A 27,379-nucleotide genomic window follows, 5' to 3' on the forward strand; every position below is an offset into this window, starting at 1 on the left:
AGAAGGAAATACCCCAATTATTAGAATTTATGTGGCTAATAATGGATTGCATGTTATTGTTACAATTGTCCCATATAAAGAAAGGGTCATCAATGAAGCTTTTATATAAAGTTATATACTTTTTCCATTTATTATTTTGAATAAAAATCTCATCAAATACCCCTATGAATAGATTTGCGTAGGTTGGTGCAACCTTTGAACCCATCGCAGTGCCTCGCGTCTGATGGTAATGTTCACCTTCAAATGTAAAATAATTATTTTTTTAAATAAAGGATAGCCCTGTGTAGATGAAGGATTTGTCTACTGGACAATCTGACATCCGTCAAATATTTTTGAAACATGTCAATCCGATATCATTTAATTTGAATATAAAGTTGATACATCTAATGTGAGAAAACCATAATTCGGCTTCCATTGTATCTCTTGTAGAAGTTGAATTATATGTGTAGAATCTTTTAGATCGTTCGGTAATTTTGACACATGATCCTGCATTATTGTGTCAATATATTCTGACAGATTGCTAGTCAGAGATCCAATGCCTGATATTATAGGTCTTCCAGGGGGATTGATAGGATCCTTATGGATTTTTGGAAGGTGATAAAAGAAGGGACTAGAGGGATTTTTGATTAAGAGAAACTTTTTTTCTTTTAGATTTAATATATTTTCCTCCATTGCTCTGTTGATCAAACTATTATTTATTAGCATCACTTTAGGTAAAGGGTCTGAGGGAATTGTCTGATAGTATTCCACATCTGATATTATCCTGTATGCTTCTCTTCAATAATCTGTGCAGTTTTGTATTACTATATCCCACCTTTAGCAGCAGCTCTAATGACTAAGTTGTCATTATTACCTAAGGATTGTAGGGCTTTTTTCTCAGATATTGAAAGATTATTTTTATTTTTTTGTGGTGGGCCTCCTTTAATTGTAAGTTCTTTTAATTTCTCAAGAACTATATCATGGAAGGTGCTAATGTGATGTCCCTTATCTCTCGATCGGATAAAAATGGGATTTTGTTTTTACATTCACATGAAATTGTAAATCAGTTTGTGATGAAGATAAAACAGGCTGTTCTCTCACTTTATTTATTGTAAAATGTTTTTTGAATCAGTCATTTCCCTCGTAAATAACTGAAAAAAAGATCAAAGTCTTTGGGTTTGTTTGTGGGACAAAAGGAAAGTCATTTTGATAACATTCATTTCTCATCATTTGATAAAAGGTAGTCCGACAGATTAAAAATATTTGTGGGTATTATTGTTTGGGGCTTGGGGTAGGTTTATTTTCCCTATTTTCTGCCTCCTCGTGTTCCTCTAGTAGGTTTTTTCTTTCCCCTGGTTTGGGGGAGAAGTATTGGTTAATTGCCCTTTCTTGGGAAACACAGCCCGGGGTAAAAAAGGTACCAGACCTTTAGTACCAGTTGTGGTATTGTCCGCTATAATAGTATTGCTTGTTTTTTTAGTAGAGGAAACAATGTCTGATGTAGTGTCATATATTGAGAGGTCCAGTAGTGGAGTAGAAATGGGATCTGAGAATTTGATTAGAGCAAGAGATTCAATTTCATTAGGTGGAATTAGACTTTTATTTAATTTATTGCCCTTGTCTCAGTTTTATTTTTACTTACACAAGCACTTTCCCTTTCTTCATTTATTCTATTTGTAGTCTAATGTTGTCTAGATGTTTTGTTGCATTAAGAACCAAAATGAAGGTAGAGGTTTTCCATTCAGAAGATGGAAGCATTGTATTTGAATTTTGTATAGGAGGAGTGTTTGTCAAATTTGTTCTCCTATTCATAGTACTTTTTTTAGATTCAACTGTTGCAATTGATAGAGGTTCAATTCTATTTGGTAGGCCTTTCTCAATTATTTTGTTATTTGTTATCTTCGGTTCGATCTTATTATTTTCATTTTTTTTAAATATTTTTTTTTTATTTGTATCAATACATTCATTAGCCTTGTCCTTTAGTTGCGTAAGTAGATTTATTCATTTTTTGATTTATTCATTATTGGCTCATGTTCCAATTGTAATATGGATGTGATAGTGTTAGAAATTTTTTTATATTATGGATGAGATTCAAACCTTAACAGGTCCTTGTGAAAAAACAGCTTTTTATCTTAATCAGCCAGAAGTCTACATTTGTTAAGCCAAGAAAAATCCACTATTCTGTTTGTGTTGACTTGTCAATGTATGTGTATTTCTGTGGCTGGTCAAGAAGGACATACGATTATTAGTATAAAGCTGAATGTTAATGTCTCTTTTTTTTTTAAACAATGATGTTTGTTACTATGCTAATTGCATATTGTACTAAAGCCATCTAGATGTTGATTTACAAGAGCCCCCTGCTATACCAACTATATAAATTGATTAAATGCTCAAACAATGAGACATGAGCCCTGTGGAATAATACCCTCCCTAATCCTTGACCTGTGGATGCGTACGTGAATAGTTACAACTGTAACTATTTAGGGGACATATGCCTCTGTAGCAGTGAGAATTGAAAGAGAGAATCAAAAATCAGTCACAGTCTTCTGGGCATCAGCTTGGTAGCACGGCTCAATCCAGAGAGACACAGATTTGGATTCTACGCGATTCTGGCCTAAGGATGTACAGCCCTGACTGGAAGGATACGGATCTGCTCCATTGACCATCAGAGAACCCATGAATACATTTGGGGAGACCAGGTTGGGACAATGAAGTCACCTGGCCCCATTGATATGTTATTTGGGGTTGCCAGGTGGGACCTTCTGGTCGCCTGGAACCCATGGAAACTCTTGGAGAGGCCAGGGTGGGACTCTTGGGTCTCCTGGACTTGTACCTCAATGGACTGTCAGCTTCCTAGGCTTGCTGCTACCTCCTTTCTGTGGGCGCCCACCAAAAGTGGTGGCCACTGGTTGAGGTAGTTGACCCTGGAAGTCCCAAAATTACAGTTCTATCCACGACGGGTCAGCGGAAGGAAAGACTGTGTAATGTTGTACCACCTTGGGTATTTGCTTTGACTGTTCTGGTTAATGTCCGTTTGGTGGTTCAATAAAATATTGCCACGCTGATTTACCCTCACACTGTGTTGTCTGAGTAGTATTATGCCAACGGAAGACCCCAGGTCTTCAGTCCTTAGCTAAAGATATAAAACTTTTTCAGTTGCAGTTTCATACAATTGTGTTCTCTTTTTATGTAAACATGTTAACATAATGTGCAGACAATTATTTAAATTAGAGTCCCATTCAAGTGTAAACTTATTGTCATTAGGAAATGTTTGTAGAACTGTCCATGTCCATAATGGATCCTCCTGTTTGTCTAATAATTTGTAACATGAGCCGTTCCCTTGATAATAGAGAAATTTGTGGATAATTAGTGCTGCTGGTTTATTGAAGACGTCAATTCAGAAAGGTTTATTAAATATAATTATTGAATATGGAACGTGCAGATCTCTCAGATGTTTTTGATATCAATGAATCTGGCTCTATGTTTCTGCACTTCTATAGAATAATCTGTAAAGATCTAGATTTTGGACCCACTGATTGTTACATCTGGGTGATGCCTTGCCTGTCGCAGGATAATATCTTTGTCCCGGTAGTGTAAAACTTTAGCCAGCACAGGTCTTCGTGGAAGCCCAGGAGGATGATGAGCACTCTATGAGCTCGTTCTACAGCTTATAGAGGGTTAAGGTTTCAAGCCTGATTATTAATTTCAGCCAGTTTTCAAAGAATTCAGTAGGAAAGGAGCCTTCTATTTTTTTCAGTCACACCAATAAGTGGTATATCATTGAGCCTTGACCTATTTTCAAGATCATCTGTTTCTGCCAGCAGTGCTGATATTTTCTGTTCTGCAAGCCTGTTCTCATTGCTTGCATCAGCTATCTGGTCCTCAATGGCACCGACTTAGCCTTCCACTGCCCCGGCTCTATTTTCTGCAGTTTCTGTCATATACCTGCTATCTCATCTTTAAGACCACCAAAATGTACATTGAAAGCAGAGAGAGAATTTACAATGTACCACTGCAATGAAAACATCTTTTAAAGTAGGTTCCTCAGGTACCTGTATGTCCCATTGGCGCAGATTAGGCCGTGGGGCAGTGAGTATTGTGCTACATGCAAATTTGTGGTCTTTTCATCCCCTTCAAAGCAGCTGCCTCTCCCATCTCCTGCACACCCAACTCCTTCACTTGGAGCCCATGCACAGGTGTGGGGTAGCTGTTATAAGAAGGCCACTGTCACCTGCTGACACCTGTGTTTCTGTGCAGGCAAATTGCTACAGCCTAGCCACCACTTCCCTCCTCCTAGTCTCCCCTGCTCAATCTGTCTCTAGTGTGACAACCATGGTGTCATCTTGGAGCGGAGAGCCTGCTTCTCCCGAAGTCTTTATGTGGCTTTTCCTGGTCATTTTTTTCCCTTGGAGCAAAGTACTTCCACACTCAGACAGTTAACTAGTAGATGTATGCCGATTTTTAGGATGGTCGTCAAGTATTATATTGGATAAATAGCTAGATGCTCGGCAGGAGTTCCTACATCTGCTTGTTTACATATGTCGTCAGGGTTGTTGCCCAAAAGTACTGCTACTTTCTGTGTGAGTGGGATAGTCGTGCAAGAAAATATTGCTACAAAAAAAGGGACTGGCCTCTCCAACATTCACTTCTGCAAGGGAGTAAACTGTCCTGCATTCAGAAGTTGAGGATCCACCTAGGCCATGGTGGTAACAAAATCTTATCAAGTTGGGCCTAATGAAGAACTTTGTAAAGGCTATGGATAAAAATGTAAAAGCATTAATGCATCTGATTGATAACTTTCCAAGGTTAAGTGAAGCAAATATAAAAGAAGGAGTCTTTACTGGACTTCAGATTCGTAAGCTTCTTCAAGATGAGGAGTTTCTTCATTTGTTCCAGGGCAAGAAAAAGGCTGTATGGTTTACATTTGCAGTAACTAACTTTTTGAGAAACTCAAGAGTAGATACAGTAACTATGAAGAGTTGGTGTTATTTCTACTCAAAACATGTAAGGATCTTGGCTTTAACATGTCCTTAATGATTCATTTCTTATATTCTAGACTTTTCTTCTACCAAACTGTGGAGTAGTGAGAGACGAGGATGGTGAGAAATGTAACCAAGATATTGCAGCTATGGAGAAAAGATATAAAGGGAAATTAAATCCATCAATGCTTGCAGATTACTGTTGCATAATTTTAAGAGATGATCTGATACAGGAGTACAAGAAACAAGCAAAAAACAGTTGTCACTGAATAAGGACTAATTTTGTAGTGCAATTTCTGTAACTGTTTAAAGTTCGCAATAGGGTTTACACAGGTTTTAGTTATTTGAATTGTTTCTAAGTTTTCTCTAAATAAATATCAGAAAATTGGCATAACAAAATATTCTGCATCTGTATATTTACAAGAATAATAATGTTTCAAAGTACTGGAACCTTTAGTCATTAAATTATATGTAGCAGTAAAAGGAAAACTCGTTGTCCAATTTGAATTCAGGAGGTCAAACTCATTAAGAAATGGCACAGTTCATAACGGAACCTGACAACTTTTAAAAATATGTAAAACAGTGTTACATGATCTGAAAGGTCCATAAGCTAGGTTCTTCAGCTGCTCAGTCAGGACGTCCAGGCTCTGTACAGGTCCCAGTACCTTCCTCTCCTCTTCTGCACCAATCAGTTAGATAAGTGTGGGGCTTGAGAAGAGAGCAGTTCTCTCACTGATCAGGAAGGACACTGTCTCATTGTTCTCAGTCACAGGAAGCTACCTTCAGTCTATAGGACACACTCACATATTAGCACAATTTTTTCTTGCTAAAAGTGTGTCTTTTCAAGTAAAACATTTTCCACATTAAGGATATAAAAAAGACTTCTCCCCGATGTGACTTCTCTGATGTCTATCAAGATAAGCTTTCCGGTGAAAACATTTCCCACATTCTGAACAGGAAAAAGGCTTCTCCCCTGTGTGAATTCTCTGGTGCTTAACAAGACTTGATTTCCTTGTAAAATATTTCCCACATTCTGAACATGAAAAAGGATTTTCCCCTCTGTGAGTTCTTTGATGTGTAACAAAATCTAATTTCTGGTTAAAACATTTCCCACATTCTGAACATGAAAAAGGCTTCTCCCCTGTGTGAGTTCTCTGATGTGTAACAAGATATGATTTCATTGTAAAACATTTCCCACATTCTGAACATGAAAAAGGCTTCTCCCCTGTGTGAGTTCTCTGATGTGTAACAAGATGTGATTTCTGGTTAAAACATTTCCCACATTCTGAACAGGAAAAAGGCTTCTCTCCTGTGTGAGTTCTCTGGTGCGTAACAAGACTTGATTTCCCCGTAAAACATTTCCCACATTCTGAACATGAAAAAGGTTTTTCCCCTGTGTGAGTTCTTTGATGTGTAACAAGACCTAATTTCTGGTTAAAACATTTCCCACATTCTGAACATGAAAAAGGCTTCTCCCCTGTGTGAATTCTCTTGTGCTTAACAAGACTTGATTTCTCTGTAAAATATTTCCCACAATCTGAACATGAAAAAGGCTTCTCTCCTGTGTGAGTTCTCTTGTGCTTAACAAGACTTGATTTCACTGTAAAACATTTCCCACATTCTGAACAGAAAAAAGGCTTCTCCCCTGTGTGAGTTCTCTGATGTGTAACAAGATCTGATTTCTTGATAAAAGATTTCCCACATTCTGAACATGAAAAAGGCATCTTCCCTGTGTGAGTTCTCTGATGTATATCAAGTGTCGCTTTCTGGAAAAAACATTTCCCACATTCTGAACAGGAAAAAGCCTTCTCCCCTGTGTGAATTCTCCAGTGCTTAACGAGATTTGATTTCACTGTAAAACATTTCCCACATTCTGAACAGGAAAAAGCCTTCTCCCCTGTGTGAATTCTCCAGTGCTTAACGAGATTTGATTTCACTGTAAAACATTTCCCACATTCTGAACATGAAAAAGGTTTTTCCCCTGTGTGAGTTCTTTGATGTGTAACAAGATGTGATTTCTTGTTAAAACATTTCCCACATTCTGAACATGAAAAACGCATCTTCCCTGTGTGAGTTCTCTGGTGACTAAGAAGACTTGCTTTCATGTTAAAACATTTCATACACTTGAAACAAGAAAATCTATTCTTTGCTGTGTGAATTTTTTGATGTTTAAGAAAAAGCTTTTTGAGGGGAAAACTATTTCCATATTCTGACCATGCAAAGGGCTTCTTAGCTTTAGGAGCAGTTCGTTTTTTAATGCTTAGTTTGTGACTTTGATTTTCCTTAGTAGTCGGTAATGAATCAGAAGATAGGACCTGTTTCATAGGATCAGATGACAGATCTTTGCTGTAAAGGGATGATGGTATATTTGGAGTAATAGCATTCCCTTCAATTGTATCCTGTGAGATCTCCAGCTCATCTGATTTGAAAATTGAAGATGTCAGCTGTCCCTCTGATCTCCTAGTACAGTCATCTGCCAAGTAAAAAAAATATATTTGAATAAAATATTCTTGAAATTTATATTTTTGAACATTTCTAAACTGTTGGTACAAATGGCAAGTTATGTAAAAATATTGAATTATTCACCAAGACAATGATAGTTCACAGTCTAATAGAAAACCTCATAGCATGATCCAGTAGAGTTTGGTGTTCAACTGTTTGTTCATTCTGCCTCCCAAATATCAAATATGCGAAAATTATACCAATAAAAATTTCTACTCATATCACAAAAAACAAGCCTCCACTCAGGTCCATCATCTATCAACGGAAAAACAGAGGTTTCCACATCATTAGTGGCTCAAAAACTCTTGAAAAGCAACATGGCTTCCATAAACCAATCCAGCAAAATCCGCTCTTCCAAAGTCAAGTATGCTTCCTACTTAACTCAAATGGAAAGCACCACACCCTACTAAAGCTCATGCATAATGCCGGAAGCTGCCTGATACAGCCTTGTTCTCCGCTGGTTAAGTCTTCTGTGTTCAGCTCCCGTGTTGTGTATTTTCTTCTTCGTTTCTTCTTGTGATCCCAGCCCATTTACTGACTACTATTGTGTCTTCTGATTTTGTATTTTCTCTGCCCTCCTGGTTCTGATCAGGCCACCTGACTATTCTTCTTGTCATCTCACACCACAGAACAGCAGGCAACACCAAGTCCAAGCCTAGGGGTCTTTGTGTAAGTACAGATCCATGTACACTGTGTGCAGAATTATTAGGCAAGTTGTATTTTAGAGGATTATTTTTATTATTGATCAACAACTATGTTCTCAATCAACCCAAAAGACTCAAATATCCAAGCTTAATATTTTTGGAAGTTGGAGTGGTTTTTTTTTTTAGATTTGGCTATCTTAGGAGAATATCTGTTTGTGCAGGTAACCATTACTGTGCAGAATTATTAGGCAACTTAATAAAAACCAAATCTAATCCCATCTCACTTGTTTATTTTCACCAGGTAAACCAATATCAGTGCACAAAATTTAGAAATAAACATTTCTGACATGCAAAAACAAAAACCAAAAAAATTAGTGATCAGTATAGCCACTTTTCTTTATGATGACACTCAACAGCCTTCCATCCACAGATTCTGTCAGTTGCTTGATCTGTTTTCGATCAACATTGCGTGCAGCAGCCACCACAGCCTCCCAGACACTGTACTGAGAGATGTACTGTTTTCCCTCCCTGTAGATCTCACATTTTATGATGGACCACAGGTTCTCTATGGGGTTCAGATCAGGTGAACAAGGGGGCCATGTCATTATTTTTTCTTCTTTTAGACCTTTACTGGCCAGCCACGCTGTGGAGTAGTTGGATGCATGTGATGGAGCATTGTCCTGCATGAAAATCATGTTTTTCTTGAACAATACCGACTTCTTCCTGTACCACTGCTTGAAGAAGTTGTCTTCCAGAAGCTGGCAGTAGGTCTGGGAGGTGAGCTTCACTCCATCCTCAACCCGAAAAGGTCCCACAAGTTCATCTTTAATACTAGCCCATACCAGTACCCCACCTCCACCTTGCTGGCATCTGAGTCGGAGTGGAGCTCTCTGCCCTTTATTGGTCAACCCTCTGGCCCATCCATCTGGCCCATCAAGAGTCACCCTCATTTCATCAGTCCATAAAACCTTTGAAAAATCAGTCTTAAGATATTTCTTAGCCCATTCTTGACATTTTATCTTATGTTTCTTGTTCAAAGGTGGTCATTTTTCAGCCTTCCTTATCTTGGCCATGTCCCCGAGTATCGCAAACCTTGTGCTTTTTGATACTCCAGTAACATTGCAGCTCTGATATATGGCAAAACTGGTGGAGAATGGCATCTTGGCAGCTTCACGCTTGATTTTCCTCAATTCATGGGCAGTTATTTTGCGCCTTTTTTGGCCAACACACTTCTTGCGACCCTGTTGGCTATTTGCCATGAAACGCTTGATTGTTCGGTGATCACGCTTCAAAAGTTTTGAAATTTCAAGACTGCTGCATCCCTCTGCAAGACATCTCACAATTTTGGACTTTTTAGAGCCCGTCAAATCTCTCTTCTGATCCATTTTGCCAAAGGAAAGGAAGTTGCCTAATAATTAAGCACACCTTATATATAGGGTGTTGATGTCATTAGACAACACCCCTCTTCATTACAGAGATGCACATCACCAGATTTACTTAATTAGTAGTTGGCTCTCAAGCCTATGCAGCTTGTAGTAGGACAACATGTATAAAAAGTATCATGTGATCAAAATACGCATTTGCTTAATAATTCTGCACACGGTGTAGAGGGGTTAAAGGGTGATGGGCAAAACTTTGACTATAGACAATAACACATCTAATGAGAAGATCAAAAAAAAGAGTAACTAGTGGTGAAACCTCTCCGGGATAATTAGAGTATGCTTCTTGATAGCTCCTGGCAATTTAAACTATAGTAAGGGCCAATATTTTATGTCAAATGAGTCTCAAAAAGAAATATACATTTAATGAGAACTTTTTATAATAGTGCAGAGCTGAGGTGTCTTAAATTTAGATCTCAGGCATTTGGAAGAGACAATAGAGACCTTTTTTGAAAGACTATCAGGGAATTACAGAGTTAAGTGAGGCAGGCCGATCCCACCACAATCAAACTATCATACAGAATGAACCTGTAAAAAAAAAAGACAGAATAAAAAAAAACACATTACATCCCCAACAGGAATGCATGTTTGTGGGGGAGGGGGGGACTCCAACACTAAACCGGAGTTGCACTTATTTATGGTAGACCGTTGGAGCTACTATGAGTCCTGACCAGAAGAGTAGAGATAGTATTAGTGCCCCCATTTTAGGATAAATTGTATCTAAATTCTTTAGGATTGATAATATTATTTATGACGTGGAGTGAATCCATGAAACCAGGGCTCGAGTCATGCCAACACATCTCCTGCAGGCATGAATATATGTATATTACAGCCATCAGCCACGCACAGCTTAGAGATATATCATGGCACAGGTGTAATGTTTTTGTATACTTTATCTATTGGAAGTAATTTGGTTTAAAAAGAAATAGAAAAGTAAGGGTAACGGGAAACTCTGTTATTATACAGAAATTCACACTTGGCCTCACTGCACATTTAATGTTGTCGATCATAAAAGTGAGGTTTGGTCATAAAGACTGGACCTGGTCTTGTAGGGACCATATGAGCACATTCAGCAGCACAGAAGGGAGAGAGGGTAGATTCATCCAATAAGATAACAGGAATCTAGGAAGCCAACAGCATCATTACCCTCCGCTTTCTCTTACAGGCCCATCATAATATTTTTCTTCAAGTGATTTTTGTAACTTGTCAGCACATTCTACGTACACTGTTATTTGGATTGGTAGCTTACAAATCTGGGCAGGTAAGAGTCAGGATCTTCCAATTTCAGTTGGTAGGTGGATCTTCCAGGTTGTAAGCTCTATAGAAAAGGAGATTCAATATCCAAAGTCATTTGAGGAGTTTCAATGTCCAAAGTCATTTGAGGAGTTTCAATGTCCAAAGTCATTTGAACAGTTTTAGGTGGAGGACAATGTTTTGGTCTAGATGCAAAATGGTGATTACACAATTGTGATCCAGCTGGACTCTTTGACCGGTAAACCAGCCACAGCCGGTGACGGAGAAGAATCAGTGACTTCTCTGCATTTAGTAGTTACTACTCACCTGGGTAGCCATATGTAGGAATCTCCTCTTTACACCGCTCATCGCCCCTCACATATGTCTCTGTAGTATTAATATGGGTCAGATCTTCACCCTGAAACAAATGTTGTAAAAGTCACAGACAGATGGAGAAGTCACATCTATGATCAGTAGTGAAGAGCGAGTACCGTAATATTCGTAATCGCTATAATCTTAACGAGCACTTTGTAATAATCGCTCCGAATAGCGAGTACAAGGTAAGTCAATGGGAAATGTGAGTAATTTTCTGATAGACCCTAAAAAGTGGTCTGGGGGCCTGAGGAAAAGGCTGATGGATGGGAAAGTGATGAAACAGAATGAGAAGAGCCTGGAGAATGTGCCTGAATGCATTTCTGACTCACATATGGTTTCTGGGAATAAGTTTGTTGCAGTGTTACGCCACTTTTACAGACACACAAGAACAACTAGCAAACCTAACCTAAATTGCATTTAACAGGCCAAAAAGGTTAAGAAACAGTTTTCCTGCACAATCACTTGTATATAAGGCTAAATAAACCAGAGAAACCAAAAAATATCCCTTTTAGCCTTTGTTCACACATACTGTTGCGGCTTTTTTTCACCTTTTACAATTGAGAGGGTCCTGATACATTTTGTAGGTCCCTCTGTCATACATCATTTTTAGTTCACTATTCCCCAGCACTTTACAAGCACAGCAAGAACGTACTAGTAGGTATGTTGATCTTTGACCTGAGAGGCCTCAGGTGGCTCTGTAACATGCGTTTTGGAGGGACAGCTGTTCCTTAGACATTTGGGCGGTCCCTCCATCATTGACACTCAGATAGTGGAATACATATTCAATAGCAGTTTACAATGTGCCCATTGTAGCGTTGGGCTTGACCCTCCTCCTCCTCCACCACCAGCATGTGATACTGTGGCCCTAAATTCAAATGTTCAGAGGCCCTGCAGGAGGCAGGAATTTTGTGAGAGCCCTCGTGTGGCCCTGTAACATACATTTTGAAGTGCCCTCCTGTAGAGATTTTGGAGGTCCCTCGTGTATATCTGAGAGTGCCCTCACTTACTCATATTGTAAGGCCCTCACTGTATTATTTAACTCATTTAGGGGCAGAAACTACAGAGAAAAAGTCAAGAGACATGGAGTACTAGAAGGTAGCAGTGAGTACGGCCTGCGATCCTCAGGTATGGCTGAACTCAGTGAACTGGAAAAATAAAGCTGCACTAGTCAACTGGATGACGAGCTCAAATATATCACTTGTGCAAGTCAATGGACAAAGGATATATAGTGCCCCAACTCGAGGATGGGTTGGAGAAGCTTCTCCAAATGGCTCCGAGATTTTGATGGTCAATATTTCCCAGATTATATAGGCAGAGAAGACTTCTTGATATTGTACTACTTGGTCCAGTGCAGAATGCGCATCGTATTTCCAAAAATTACTCCTGGGGGCTGTGTCATAAGTGCAGGGAGATTCCTTGACAAGGGCCTCCCTTGTCAAACATTATCTACGATGGAGTACTGTAGTAGTTGTGGCCCTCAATTCAAATTTTCAGAGGGCCATCAGTCGGTCATCAACAGTCAGTGTAAATTTCTATTGAATATGTATCCCCTGTCTCAGTCACAATGTGGCACAAGCCAGGCATGTTTTTTGCCAAATAGGTTGACTGACAGTACATTTCTATTGAATATGTATTATCTACGAAAAAAGACAATTACCCATTAAAAATTTACTTTTAATTTAAACACACTAAAATAATGTACTCAATAGTACAGTTGGGACAAACTAACATATAAGAAAGGAGACATAGAGGGATATAAAGATGAAAAAGGAATAGAAATAGTGTCAGCTAGGCCGTAAATAATACGCTATAAGGGATAATAAACTAATCCCTTTCTGGCAGTGGAGTATATCAGCCCCCAATATTCAAATAGTGCCCCCACTGTACCACGGCTATCCTTCACCTAGTCCCCAAGGAACCTTAATAATGCTATTCAACGAGTACACATATGAATTTTGCAAACAGCGTCCTCAGTAGCGTATTCAGCAAATATTCAATAATGACATCAATGGCATATAGAAAGCTAAATGTCCACAGTAATACTAACACCCCAAAAAGTCAAAAAAAAATTGAGGCGTATGGAAATGTAGTCCACCAGCATGCAGAGTCATGCAAGACCCAAAAAAAAAAAAAAAAAAAAAGGCCAATTAAATCTTGAAAAAAAAATATAAAGTCCAGAGATTTTTCAAAAAGCCATATCAGATGACCAGTGTAAAGCAAAATAATAGTCCAGTAATCACCAAAACAGTTACAGGAAATCTAAACGATATTAGAGGTGCTGATGGATACAAAGATGACAATGTCCCAAATAAAGAAAATCCAATGAGAAAAAAACGCTGCTAGTCAGAAAAAAACACGTATACATGTAATAAAAATCAATGACTTATCTTGTTGCATCCAAGAAGTGTTTAGGCTGGTGTAAAGTCAAGTTCCACTTGTTGATCCAAAAATATTCAGTTTGTAGAGATCAAATTCAACGATGCGATCACCAGAGGAAAGAGTTAACATATATCCAAAAAGACATCAGGCTTCACTTCAATATGAAAATATACCAATGGATCAAATGTTCCCATAATCTCTACGCGTTTCGCCCCCCCTCCTTGAATGTGGGGCTCATCAGGGGAAAAAAAGAAAGTTTAAATGAGGGATAGGGTGCATCGATAATAGATGCTACCAAACCGGAATGCAGTCACAGTATTACTGTGGACATTTAGCTTTCTATATGCCATTGATGTCATTATTGGATATTTGCTGAATACGCTACTGAGGACGCTGTTTGTCAAATTCATATGTGTACTCGTTGAATTGCATTAGTAAGGTTCCTTGGGGACTAGGTGAAGGATAGCCGTGGGTACAGTGGGGGCACTATTTGAATATTGGGGGCTGATATACTCCACTGCCAGAAAGGGATTAGTCTATTATCCCTTATAGCGTATTATTTACGGCCTAGCTGACACTATTTCTATTCCTTTTTCACCTTTATATCCCTCTATGTCTCCTTTCTTATATGTTAGTTTGTCCCAACTGTACTATTGAGTACATTATTTTAGTGTGTTTAAATTAAAAGTTAATTTTTAATGGGTAATGGTCTTTTTTGGTAGATAATCTTTACTTACCCTCCTTCCAACGTATGTTGGTTATTTTCTGGTATTTGGTATTGAATATGTATTCCAAATCTCAGTCACAATGTGGCACAACCTGTGACAAGGGCCTCCATCCTCCAATGACAAATATTAGTTTGGTAGGACCACTGTACATTACAGATTTGTCCACTGCACAATGTGCATAGGGTTTGTAAAAATTAGCCCAATGGGCTGAGTCATGGTTGACACAAGAAGCCACCATCCCAAGGGTATCCAATCACAAATAGTAGTTAGGCTGGAGTAGGAATACTGTCCTGGTTTGTCCACTGTACAATGTGCATAGTATGTAAAAATTAGCCCTATGGGCTGAGTCATGATTGACGATGGAAGGAATCTTGTTTTATGGGAAGGGGGTGACGTTAACAGCAGTAGCATGAATCTGCATGTTTGGTGAATTTAGGTTGGCTTGCTGTCATCTGGAGGGATTACAAACTGTGGATATATCCAGTCCTTACTGAATTTAATCAGAGCAAGTCTGTCTGCATTTTCCGTGGAGAGGCGTGTGCGCCTATCAGTGATGATTGCCCCAGTGGAACTGAAAACATGCTGAGACACCACACTAGCAGCCGGGCAGGCCAGCACCTCCAAGGCATATAAAGAGAGGTCGGGCCAAGTGTTCAGCTTAGACACCCAATAATTAAAGGGAACTGAAGCGTCAGAAAGGACACACGTATGGTCACTTAAAGTAACCCTTGACCATGTTTTGCAACTTATCCCTCCTAGGCATTTTTATAGGCAGATAGCCCTTGCTGTTTTGCTGGTATATTGAAAATTGCCCAATTTGGGCACATTTTCCCCCCTCCTCCGTTGGAGCTGGTGTTCGTGTCTCTCCCCATTATCCTTTGGTGTTGAAAAGAGCTGGTACCTCTGCTACCAGCATTATCTGAGGGTGATGTTTTCAGCAACTGATCTACAACGGCCCTCTTAAACGATTCCATTGTACAAGCCCTGGCAAAAATTATGGAATCACCGGGCTCGGAGGATGTTCATTCAGTTGTTTAATGTTGTTGAAAAAAAGGAGATCACAGACATGGCACAAAACTAAAGTAATTTCAAATGGCAACTTTAGGGCTTTAAGAAACACTAAAAGAAATCAAGATTAAAAATGTGGTACCCAGTAAGAGTAATTTTTTTCAGACCAAGCAGAGGGAAAAAATTATGAAATCACTCAATTCTGAGGAAAAAAATATGGAATCACCCTGTAAATTAAAATTTCCAAAACTAACAACTGCATCAAATTAGATCTGCTCGTTAGTCTGCATCTAAAAAGGAGTGATCACACCTTGGAGAGCTGTTGCACCAAGTGAACTGACATGAATCATGGCTCCAACATGAGAGATGTCAATTGAAACAAATGGGTGGATTGGACAACCTTTCAGGGTAGGATCTGGTGTCCGTCAGGGCTGTCCTCTTAGCCCTTTGCTTTATGCCTTTGCAATTGATCCCTTCCCATCTTGAGGGTAGTGGCCTAAGCAGACGATGTCACCGTCTTTGTTTCTTCGCAAGATGAGGCAATGGTGGTGATGTCAGAAGAGGAGCGCTACTCGGAGGCATCCGGGTCCAAGGTTAACCAGGATAAGTGTGAAAGTCTATGGCTGGGAGGCGGAGATCCCGGGTTTGATCTTCCGGACACCCTCCCCGAACCCCAAGAACACGCCAAAGTCCTGGGCACTGAATTCGGCCAGGGTGATTACCCCATGAAAAACTGGGAAGGCAGAATCAAAAGTGTCGCCCAAAGAGTGGACCAATGGAAGGGTTGGTCTTTGAGCCTGAGGGAAAGGGTTGGCCTGTGCAAAGCTTTCCTGCTCCCCTTGCTAATCTACCTGGGCAGCGTCTGTGTCTTGCCAGAGCCTCTCTGGACACGGGTCTACAGTCTGTTCTTCCAGATGATATAGGGGAATAGACTGAACCTAGTCAAGCGGGAGGTCACTTACCGCACGAGGAGACTAGGGTGGTTGGATATGGTGAACCCGTCGTGTTCCTAGTGAACACCTTCTTGAAAGTTAACGTGGCAAACCTCTGGAAAGAGAGGGCTCCTCCATGGGTATTATCCTGCAAGGGATGGTTTCAGCCATCAATCTTCAGGGGGAAGATTGAAAGATCTTCACACACTGCATGGGCATCTCCCAGCTTATGTTACCCCGGTTCTGAAAATGATCCACCGGTGGGATCTGGGAATGTGGGAGGTGAGGTCCCTCCCGAGGAAACTCCTCGATAGGAGGGTCTTGCTTTCTCATTTCCCACCGTTGGGATCTGGAGGTTGGGGGGAGTTTGTTAAATTCTAGCAAGATCCCCAAGAAGTACTGGGACTTGACTTGGCACTGCTTCCAAGGTAAGCTGTGTGTAAGGGGCAATTTGAAGTACAGGAGCTCAGAGGACAGGAATTGCCCCCGTGCAGCTTGTGCTAACATGCTGAAAGCATGGAGCACTTCCTTCTTCATTGTCCCTTTAATACAGAGGTGTACAACAGGGTGGGAGCTTCCATTGGTTGGCCATGGCTGGCTACTCTATCCTATGCCAGGTGGGCCTATGGAGCGTTCGGAGACCTTGGGAGAAGGGACCGAACCACTTTATTCATACTAAGTGTAGTGGTCAGGTATTTCACGTGGAAAGCATGAGTTTTAGTTTTGACGCAGAGTAAAATCCTAAGTGCAAATGAAGTTTGTAGGAACATCCTAGGTGACCTGGTGAAGGCACGTTCTCTGGAGTATGAAAGACTGGCTGACGGGAGGGTGGCCCGTCTCTGGAGGGGCTTTTCCTTCAGGGTGCCTTAGTCTGGTAGTACTCCTATATCCAGGTGGTGGGCTGATGTCTTTTGTTTTGTATTTATGTCTCCTGAATAGGTTTGCAAGCATCGAACTTGAGCCTTGGACGGTGAGCATGTAGGTTGCCTTTGCCCTGGCCTCTGCTTAACTTGGCATGGCAGATGCTACAGACTACAATGTTTTTCTCTGAAGGACTTTCAGAAAAAAAAATTCCACACAGCAGTTGAACGCCCCCTCGCCCTGACTTGGCGGACAGCGGCGGTGCTCTTGGGAACAGTTGACCCAGTTCTCACTCTGGGCAAACCACAACTCCTTGGTGCCTGTTTTGGTGCTACATATCCATCTTCCTCTGTGTTGCTGTCATGGCTATGCATGCCAACGGTCCAGGTCGGATCAGTGGACTCATAATCGACTACCTCGTCTTCCATCTCATCCTCCTTCCCAGTTGACATTGTAGGCTGACCTGACAGCAACTGTGTCTCATCATCATCAGCCTCCACCTCTGGAGAAAAAAAATGATGTTCCGCCAAGAGTCTTTCTTCTGGCCATAGGTCCTCAAATACATAAGCATAAACGCACGCCACCTCCTCTTGTCCCTCTTCAATGCTGCACAGTGATAGTCCAGAGCCAACCAAAGGATACGTACTAAACAGATCCTCAGAGTGGCCAAGCTTGGGGTCATATGTCTCCTGTGACTGAAAATTGTTGGAGGAAGGAGAACCAGCTTCAGGATTGGATGGGCCAGCCTTCTGTGTATCCACAGTAGACTGTGTGGTCGTGGAAGATTTGTTGCTGCTTGACAAATGCGTAGAGGCCTTGTCTTCTATCCAAGACAGAATCTGCTCTCGCTCTTCTGGCTTCCACACACGTTTACGTTCCAGACCGGGAAATTTTTCCAGGAACATAGTGGATGCATCAAGATTCTTCTGACCTGACACAGACTGAGTGCCTTCTTGCGCACCACTGACACGTCCCTTAACAACAGTCTTTTTTGGCATTTTGGGCTTTGTTGACAGATTTTCAGATGTTGATGGCACAAGTCAAGCTAGCTGTCACAGCCAAAATAGTGGTTAAAGTGGCCTGGTGCGTGCTTTGTAGCAGGCAGTAGGAAATGTTTGGACTACTGCTTAGTGTAGGGCACAAAACACTTTTTTTAAGTGGACCAATATGGACAGAAGGCAGGCTCTGACCCCTAAAACAGCAGGGAAAATAGACCGGTGGTAAAAAAAAAAAAAAAAAAAAAAAAAAAAGAAAGGCAGCACAAAAAGCTACTTCTGTGTGTACTGGAAAAATATTGCTTTCCTCTGACAAGAGCTGTTTTAATATGGACGCTGGAAGAACACTACCTAATACACTCCCTACCTAATACACAATCTCTCCCTCCTTGTACTCTGACTTCGTTGTGTGCCTTCAGCTCTGAAAAGAGCTATTTTTGGTGGTATTATGGAGCTAGTGAGCGGCTCCTTTAAACACAGAACTAGTTTACATTGCAGGTAGCCCTTAAAAGGGCTTTTGTTTTATCAAGAGGCCTAAACACTCTCCCTAGCAGCTCAGCGATCTCTTCCTATGCTTATAGAATGCAGGCTCCAGACGCAATGTGCACAAAATGGCGGCGGCAGGGCTTAAATAGACCCTATGTTGCTGGGCGGCCAGCCAATCACAGTAATGCCACAATCAAGATGTCTGCGGCATTACTGTGATTGGTTATGAAGCCCAGCATGTTTAGTGGCTGCAAAGGAGGCGCCAAAACTGCAGGGCGGGACATTCGAATATAGCGAAGCGAGTACACAAATACTAGCAATATAATGAGAAACCCGAATACCGTACTATCCGTGCGAATAGCGAATGGCAACGATACACTCACTCATCACTAATGATCAGCTCTAATCCTGCCATCGCCACCATTCTCATTATACAAGTATAAACCATATAATTCTAGTGGATAAAATAAGACCGAACACAAGACCTTCACAGTCGTCTACACATCACAGGAGAGATCTCATGACACCTTCTCTCCATCTACCTGATGATCCTGAGGAATATTGGGGGCTTCTTGTTTACAGTCCTGTGGAAGAAGAGGACGGGGACATCTCTCTGGTGTTGTCCTCTTACTGGATAGATCTAAAGGAAGCACATACAGGGACTGAATTAATTCTTTACATACAGATAATTATAGGTCGTGTGTATTCAGTCCTGTCTGTTACCTGGTGATGTGAGGGGCTGGGGAACCTCCATCATAACGTCCTTATACAGATCTTTGTGTCCTTCTAAATACTCCCACTCCTCCATGGAGAAATAGACAGCGACATCCTGACACCTTATAGGAACCTGACACATACAATGATAGAGTTATCCCTCCAATCCCTTCATAGCTTTACTTTAAAATGTCCCAGCATTCCTCATTCCTAGCAGTGTCACCTCTCCAGTCAGCAGCTCAATCATCTTGTAGGTGAGATCTAGGATCTTCTGGTCATTGATGTCCTCATGTATCAGGGGGTGAGGTGGAGGCCCCGTGATTAGGCTCAGGGGTCTTCCACATCCCTCAGACACAGGGTCCTGACAGCGCCCACTAGAGGTCTTCTTCACTACTGTGTAATCCTGGTTATGGAGAGACACATTAATAAATCTCACTCCAGACATTTCCAGAGTCCTCACTCTCCAGTTCTGTCCATCTGTTATTCCCATAGATAAGAATGATGTAATGTGACGTCATCAGAATCTCTCACCTCTCCAGTAAGCCGGAAGAGGATCTCTAGGGTGAGGTGTAATATCCTCTCCGCCATCTTGTCTCTGTCCATATCCATCTTTGATGCGTAATTCAGGAAAATTCTCTTATATAGAAGATCTTCACTGAGAGGATCTGATATTGTAGAGACCTGAATGAGAAGATGATGAGCCGATGTAACATCATAAAAATCTTGTGTAATAATACAATTACTGGAGATAATAAGGGAAACATTTGAGGAGATTTAGGTTTTACAGTATTTAGTTTTCTTCTTTACATCTAGTAATAAAACCTATATATTTTAGGCCACAGACAACAAGCAGTTTCTTCCTCAGAATCTGCCAGTGAATACCTTTCTCATAGACTCATCTTCCATAAAGCTAATTCTCGTCTCATTTACAGACACTGGAATCGGCATTAGCAATACTGCAGGAGATATTCATTACACGTGACATGAGAAATAACTACTTTATGATGAAGACGAAATCTTCATCTTCCACTACGGCTCTATAAACGTATTTGGCTAGAGTCCGTCACTGGCTACATCACCACCGGCCGTCTATATGTTTCCCGTCTTCACCGGACTGTCATCCTCTATCACGTTAGATCTCAGGTCTGATTCACACTTAGAAGTTTGAGGCATTTATAAAAGCTTGTTTGTAAGACCACAAAGACAGGAGTTATTTGATACCACAATTTCCATGTACAGTGTTTTATGGGGTTTCAAAACAAAGTGTGAATCTCAAATTGAAATCATTGTTGTTGAGATTTTCTGCAAATTTCAACGCCTCCTCCTGTGTGCCACCCAACATCAGGAGGAGGTCGTCGATAAATCGACCGTACCATATGATTTTTTGGTCTGTAAATATTGCTCTCATGGTAAATGTATTGCTCCTCCCATTTGGACATTAATCCAATGACTATGAAAATTTGCTGCCCATACTTACTCCCCTCCTTTGTAAAAAAAAATATATATATATATATTGTCAAAGCGGAAATAATTATGATTCAGAAGAAATTTATCTGACATGATAATGAAATCTTTTATTTCTACTGTATACGTGCTATAGGTATCCAAGTGATAGCTCAGGCTAGTTAATGCTACACTGTGTGGTTGAATATAGAGGTACACATGTGGTCAAAATTGTTAATACCCCTCGTTTAACCCTTTACTGGCCTGGAGCATATTAGTACGCCCCAGGCCATCACCCCCGGTTCAGCACAGGCTTCGGCGCTGAGCTCGCACTGAACCGGGCACATTTCAGCTGATTCTTACAGCTGACATGTGCCCGCAACAGCCTCGGGTGGAATCGCGATCCACCCACGGCTGTTAACCACTTAAATGCCGCTGTCAATCTCTGACAGCAGCATTGAAGAGGGCCGCACCGGAAGTGTGCCACTTACCCCGCCCATAGGTGACCCCGTCATGTGATCGCGGGTCACTGATGGGTGGGCATGGCAATCCGGGATCTGCAGCAGACCCCAGTGGTTGTCATGAAAAGATTGCTATGGGCGCCACCTAGTGGTCAGCGCTAATAGCACAGGAGCATTTCTGCTACATAGAGGTGATCTGCTCATCGCCTCTATGTAGCAAAGGCAATCAGACAGTGGCTGCTTCTAGTCTCCTATGGAGACTATAGAAGCAAGCAAAAAGTGTGAAAAAAATGTTTTTAAAAATATTAAAAAATGTAAAAAATATAAAACTTTAAATCACCCCCCTTTTGCCCCATACAAAATAAAATAAAAAATAACCCCCCTCACACACATATTTGGTATCGCCCGTTCAGAAGTTACCAAAAAAATAATTAATCCGATCAGTAAATGGCGTAACAAGAAAAAAATTCCAAATGCCAGAATTACATTTTTTTGGTCGCCGCAACATTGCAATAAAATGCAATTATGGGCGATCAAAACATCGGATTTACCCCAAAATGGTATCAATAAAAACATCAGGCAAAAAATAAGCCCTCGCCCGGCCCCAGATCCCCAAAAAATGGAGACGCTGAGGGTCTCGGAAAATTGCGACATTTTTTTCTGGAATTTTTTTTCACCACTTAAATAAAAAAGAACCTGTACATGTTTGGTGTCTACGAACTCATAATGACCTGGGGAATAATAATGGCAGGTCAGTTTTAGCACTCAATGAACGTGGAAAGAAAAAAAACAACAGTGGAATTGCATTTTTTTGCAATTTCACCGCACTTGGAATTTTTTTCCCCGTTTTCCAGTACACGATAGGGTCAAACTAGTAATGACGTTTAAAAGTAAAACTCGTCCCCCAAAAAATAAGCACTCACATGACCTTATGGACTGGTCATGAAGGGGTTAATGAAAGAAAAACCCACAATTGTCACAGAAATACCTTGAATCTGACAAAAGTAATAAATTAAAACTCTCTGAAAATGAACAAATTAAAGTCAGGATTTTCTTTTCAACACTGTTTCCACAGAATTTAAAAAAAAATAAACTGATGAAATAGGCCTGGACAGAAATGATGGTTCTTCTTAACTTAATATTTTGTTGAACAACCTTTTGAGGCAATCACTGCAATCAAACGATTCCTGTAACTGTCAATGAGACTCCTGCACCTCTCGACAGGTATTTTGGCCACTCCTTATGAGCAAACTGCTCCAGTTGTCTCATGTTTGAAGGTTGCCTTTTCCAGGCAGCATGTTTCAGTTCTTTCCAAAGATGCGCAATAGGATTAAGGTCAGGGCTCATAGAAGGCCACTTCAGAATAGTCCACTGTTTTCCTCTTAGCCATTCCTGGGTGTTTTTAGCTGTGTGATATGGGTCATTATCCTGTTGCAAGACCGATGACTTGCAACTGAGAACAAGCTTTCTGACACTGGGCAGCACATTTCTCTCTAAAATCCCTTCATAGTCTTGATATAGGGAAAATATATATTCTTGTACCGTGTTGGCCAGTAGATAGAAAAATATTTAGATTTGAGAGTCCTCAATGGTTGATACCTTTTAATGGCTAACTGAAAAGATGGTAACAAATTGCAAGCTTTTGAGACTACTCGGGTCTCTTCATCAGGCATAGTATACCACAAAATCTGAAAAGTCACATATTTATACACAATAAGACATACAAAAAATGCAATAGGTAAGGCAGGTGATGAAAAGCATAGTTATTATGGAAGAGATAAACAGTTCTGGCTATAAATATGTTAGCAGTTAATAGATAAGGAGTGTGAAGGTTTTATTGTCCTGTGACTAGGTCCAGTGTAGCGATGACCTCACAAGTCTGAGGAGCAAATTCCTTAGTTGATGTAGAAAGACATAAATCCATGCGACACATTCATTGCTGATCTGAAAGTGAGGCCATCACTACACTGGACCTAGTCACAGGACAATAAAACCTTCACACTCCTTATCTATTAACTGCTAAAATATTTATAGCCAGAACTGTTTATATCTTCCATAATAACTCTGCTTTTCATCACCTGTCTTACCTATTGCATTTTTTGTATGTCTTATTGTGTATAAATATGTGACTTTTCAGATTTTGTGGTATAATATGCCTGATGAAGAGACCGGAGTAGTCTCGAAAGCTTGCAATTTGTTACCTTTTAATGGCTAACTGAAAAGATGGTATCAACCACTGAGTACTCTCAAATCTAAATATTTTTCATAGTCTTGAGATTTCATTGTACCCTGCACAGATTCAAGACACCCTGTGCCAGATGCAGCAAAGCAGCCCCAGAACATAACAGAGCCTCCTACATGTTTCACAGTAGGGACAGTGTTCTTTTCTTGATATGCTTCATTTTTACATCTGTGAACATAGAGCTGATGTGCCTTGCCAAAAACTTCCATTTTTGTCTCATCTGTCCATAGGACATTCTCCCAGAAGCTTTGTGACTTGTCAACATGTAGTTTGGCAAATTCCAGTCTGGCTTTTTTATGATTTTTTTTTCAACAATGGTGTTCTCCTTGGTCGTCTCCCATGAAGTCCACTTTGGATAAAACAACGACGGATGGTCCGATCTGACACTGATGTTCTTTGAGTTTGAAGTTCACCTTTAATCTCTTTTTAAAAGTTATCCTGGGCTCTTTTGTTACCATTTGTATAATCCGTCTCTTTGATTTGTCATCAATTTTCCTTTGCTTGTCAACTCTTTCCTTTGCTTCCTCTAGTCCATGTTGAGTGTGGTGCACAGCATGTCACCAAACAGCACAGTGAGTATCTGTAGCCCTATATACAGGCCCACTGACTGATTACAAGATTGTAGACACCTGTGATGCTAATTAGTGGACACAACTTAATTTAACATGTCTCTTTTGTCACAATATTTTCAGAGGTACCATCATTTCTGTCCAGGCCTCCAGGCTTCATTTTCATAGATTTTCAATTTATTATTACTTTTGTCAAATTCAAGTTATTTCTGTGACCATTGTGGGTTTTCTTTCATTAAACGAGGGGTACCAACAATTTTGACCACGTGTGTATAACATCGCATGATAGCCAATTTTCTTGCTATAAAAAAATGTTCAAATACAGTAACCACAAATTTAGAGTCCCTAATGTAGCTGGGAATTTCTTGCACTAGTGGTTGAAGATAGAAATCTATCCACACACCCAGTCTCTCTCCCGAGTCCCGTAGAACCTAAGCCCGCTACTATTGGTCTGAGTGGTGGTGGAAATATGTTTTTGTGGATCTTAGGAAATTAATGATATATAGGTATGAAAGGTTGTTCCACATAAAGCTGTTCCGCCAGTTTTTTTATCCAAGGCTCCTGTACTCAAACCTTCTTGTAGTAATCTATATAATTCCATATTGAAATCATTGGTGGGGTCTCTGGTTAGTTCCAAATACACATCAGTGTTTCTTGTTTCTTAAATCAATCAAATTGAGCTTGAGCTAAATAGAATGTAATACCACTATTGTGCCCCACTTGTCTGCTTGTCGCACTGTCAAATTCATATTAGTTTTGAGTTCCCTCAGGGCAATTTTTTCTTTTCTAGTTAGATTGTTATTTTTATTTCCTTTATGAGTGATTTCATTTGTTTAGAGAAACCAAATCCTTTTCAATAAGATCCTGAACTGGTCTAAAACCATGGAACATGATTGAAGTGGATTAAAGGATGGATTTCCCCTATGAAACAGACTATTCAGAGAGGAATCAGACTTCATAGATTCCCTCTCCAATGATTTCAATTGTAATAACACCTTTTGTTCTGAAAAAGATTTGTTAGGAGTAATATCAGAATTAACTGTTGCAACATCAGTAAGGCTGTGTGCCCACGATGCGTTTTTAATGCATTTCCGCAGCGTTTTTGCAGCTGCGGAAACGCATTAAAAACGCATGGTAGAAGGGCATCAATGTTCCCCAATGATAATCCGCATGTGCTGTGCACATGCTGCGGAAATTTCCGCTGCGGATTATCAGTGTGGAAAAAAACGCAGCCCTACCAATTATTTTGCGGAAGCGCTGCGTTTTCGCCGCCATTGACTTGCATTAGAACGCGCCAATTCCACAAGACTGCATCTGTATTTGCGTAATTGGCACGTTCTAATGTGCGTATGGTACCCGGGTGTAGAGGAGAGGAGAGTCTCCTCCACACCCAGCTACCATAGAAACTGTAAAAAAAAAAAAAAGAATAAAATAAAAAATAAAAATTATATTTACCTTATGGCGGCCCGCGCTACGCTCCTTCCCCTTTGCCGACAGATCGTGTTGGACTGTAGGACCTGCGCTGACATCACAGTCATGTGACGGCAGGTCTTTCAGTACAGGGAATCGCGATGTGCCGGCAGCCAGGAACGAGCGCAGCTACACACCCCGTGCCATCGGAAGGCAAGTATAGGTTTATTTTTTTATTTTTAACCATTCTAAAGGTCACACTATATAAATCCATGCTGTTTGCAAGGATTTATATAGTGTGACCTAGTTGTCAAGCACTTTCCAAGTGATGCTAAAATCGCCAGGAAAGAGCTTGTCAATCCGCATGCGGAAATGCATGTGAAGTACGCTTCATTTCCGCATGTCCCTGGCAGGAAAAACGCATGAACAATCCGCATGTACAATCCATCTGCATGCGTTTTTTTCTGCCAGGGAGATGCAGAAACGCTCAGGAAAAAATCCTGAGCATTTCTGCATCGTGGGCACATAGCCTAATATTTTCATCATCATTATCAGAGCTATCACAATGACATTTCCGCGCCAGTCTATTAACATCCAAAATTGCTCTAAATACATCAAAATCATTGGTAGGGGCAAAACTTAGGCCTTTCGCTAAAAGTGATAATTGTTCCTCTGATAACACAAAACTGGACAAATTCCAAATCAGTAGCTCTAATAAAGGTGGTTTCTGTTCCGGGTGGTATATCTGTTTCCACTTGTGTTTGTGGCCCCCCTTCCTCCGTTTTTTGCCATGCTAGTAGATGTATTTTGTGGATGTTCATAATAAAATCTTCCATCTTCGCTAAATTAGCTTTCAGTTTGTCATTATTGCTAGTGAAATCCTCGTTGTGCACAAATTTTTCCAATGAGGATTGGATACAAAAACAGAAATAAAAAGTAAGTTCCAGCTCCTCATGTTTCAGGATTAACCCATCAACTTCAATGAACAATCTGTCTCATCATACAGGGCTGTGGCCATTTTTTTAGCCTTAATCCCCTTGGTATCATCTCGTTTTCACATACATTTCCAATTCTTGTAATAAGAAAAAAACACGCAAAAAGCACAAGACACATGTTAAACATTTGTTTTAAAAGAAATTAAGTCTTTTGAGCACCAGAACAGATGTACACCGCAGGGATGGCACAGGTGCGGCTGCTACACCAACCCTGGCAGTCTAACCACTTGCTGCTGTCAAATGCAAACATGGCATCTAAGAATGTTTGACAGAGTCCGGCTCAGTGCCCCTCCTCCCCAAGTGCTCAATAGTATGGGGCTGCCTAGTTACTACGATACTTAAATGCCTAATAATGGTGTCTGGGCCTGCAATATACAAAAGTCTATTAACACGACTCCAAACACAGACTAAAACACACGCCCACAGGAAGAAGCAGGTGCAAAACGCGCGTGGGGGCTTCCGCCTAGCCAGTGGCTGCAACTATCCTAGGTACTAATCCTATACATGTATCTATGCTCTTATATTTTTATATGGTAGTTCTTTTAACCCCTTCAGCTTTTTAGCTGGTATGTCTATTGCACGCAAGGCAGTTTATGCATTTATTTATACGCTGTATTATAAGCATTTAATTATTAATATATACATATTCCTTATAGATTTAATTCTGATTTTTTGTTACTTAAACTACTCTAGTAGTGCATGATCTATTGAACTGGTACCATTGTGGGTCTGATTAATTTTTATATATTTCATTGCACTAGGAGTATGTTGTAATAGAACCACGTTATATACTATCCACTTGGTGGCTACGATATAATTTTTTATTATTTTTATATCACATAAATTTTTGTAATTGTGACATACACAGGGGTACCATTTCTAATTTATACTGGGTGAGGTGTCACTCTGTCTTGTATCCCCTCCTCTTGAATTTTAATATATTTTTGTCTTTGTAAAATTCTATTAATAAAAATTTACGTTTTACTCTATTGGGTTTATACAGTG

The 27,379-nt window shown here is 40.3% G+C and overlaps 2 pseudogenes; one reads left to right on the forward strand and one right to left on the reverse strand.

Annotated features, from left to right (window-relative positions):
• The window catches only part of LOC141182657 (uncharacterized), a 1,085,038-nt pseudogene that overhangs the window by 92,091 nt on the left and 965,568 nt on the right, over nt 1-27,379 (forward strand).
• LOC141182655 (uncharacterized) overlaps nt 1-27,379 on the reverse strand; it is a 92,147-nt pseudogene that overhangs the window by 53,092 nt on the left and 11,676 nt on the right.

Source organism: Phyllobates terribilis, unplaced genomic scaffold, assembly GCF_046119375.1.
Source record: "Phyllobates terribilis strain yellow unplaced genomic scaffold, ASM4611937v1 Scaffold_35__1_contigs__length_13245226, whole genome shotgun sequence".
NCBI lineage: Eukaryota > Metazoa > Chordata > Amphibia > Anura > Dendrobatidae > Phyllobates > Phyllobates terribilis.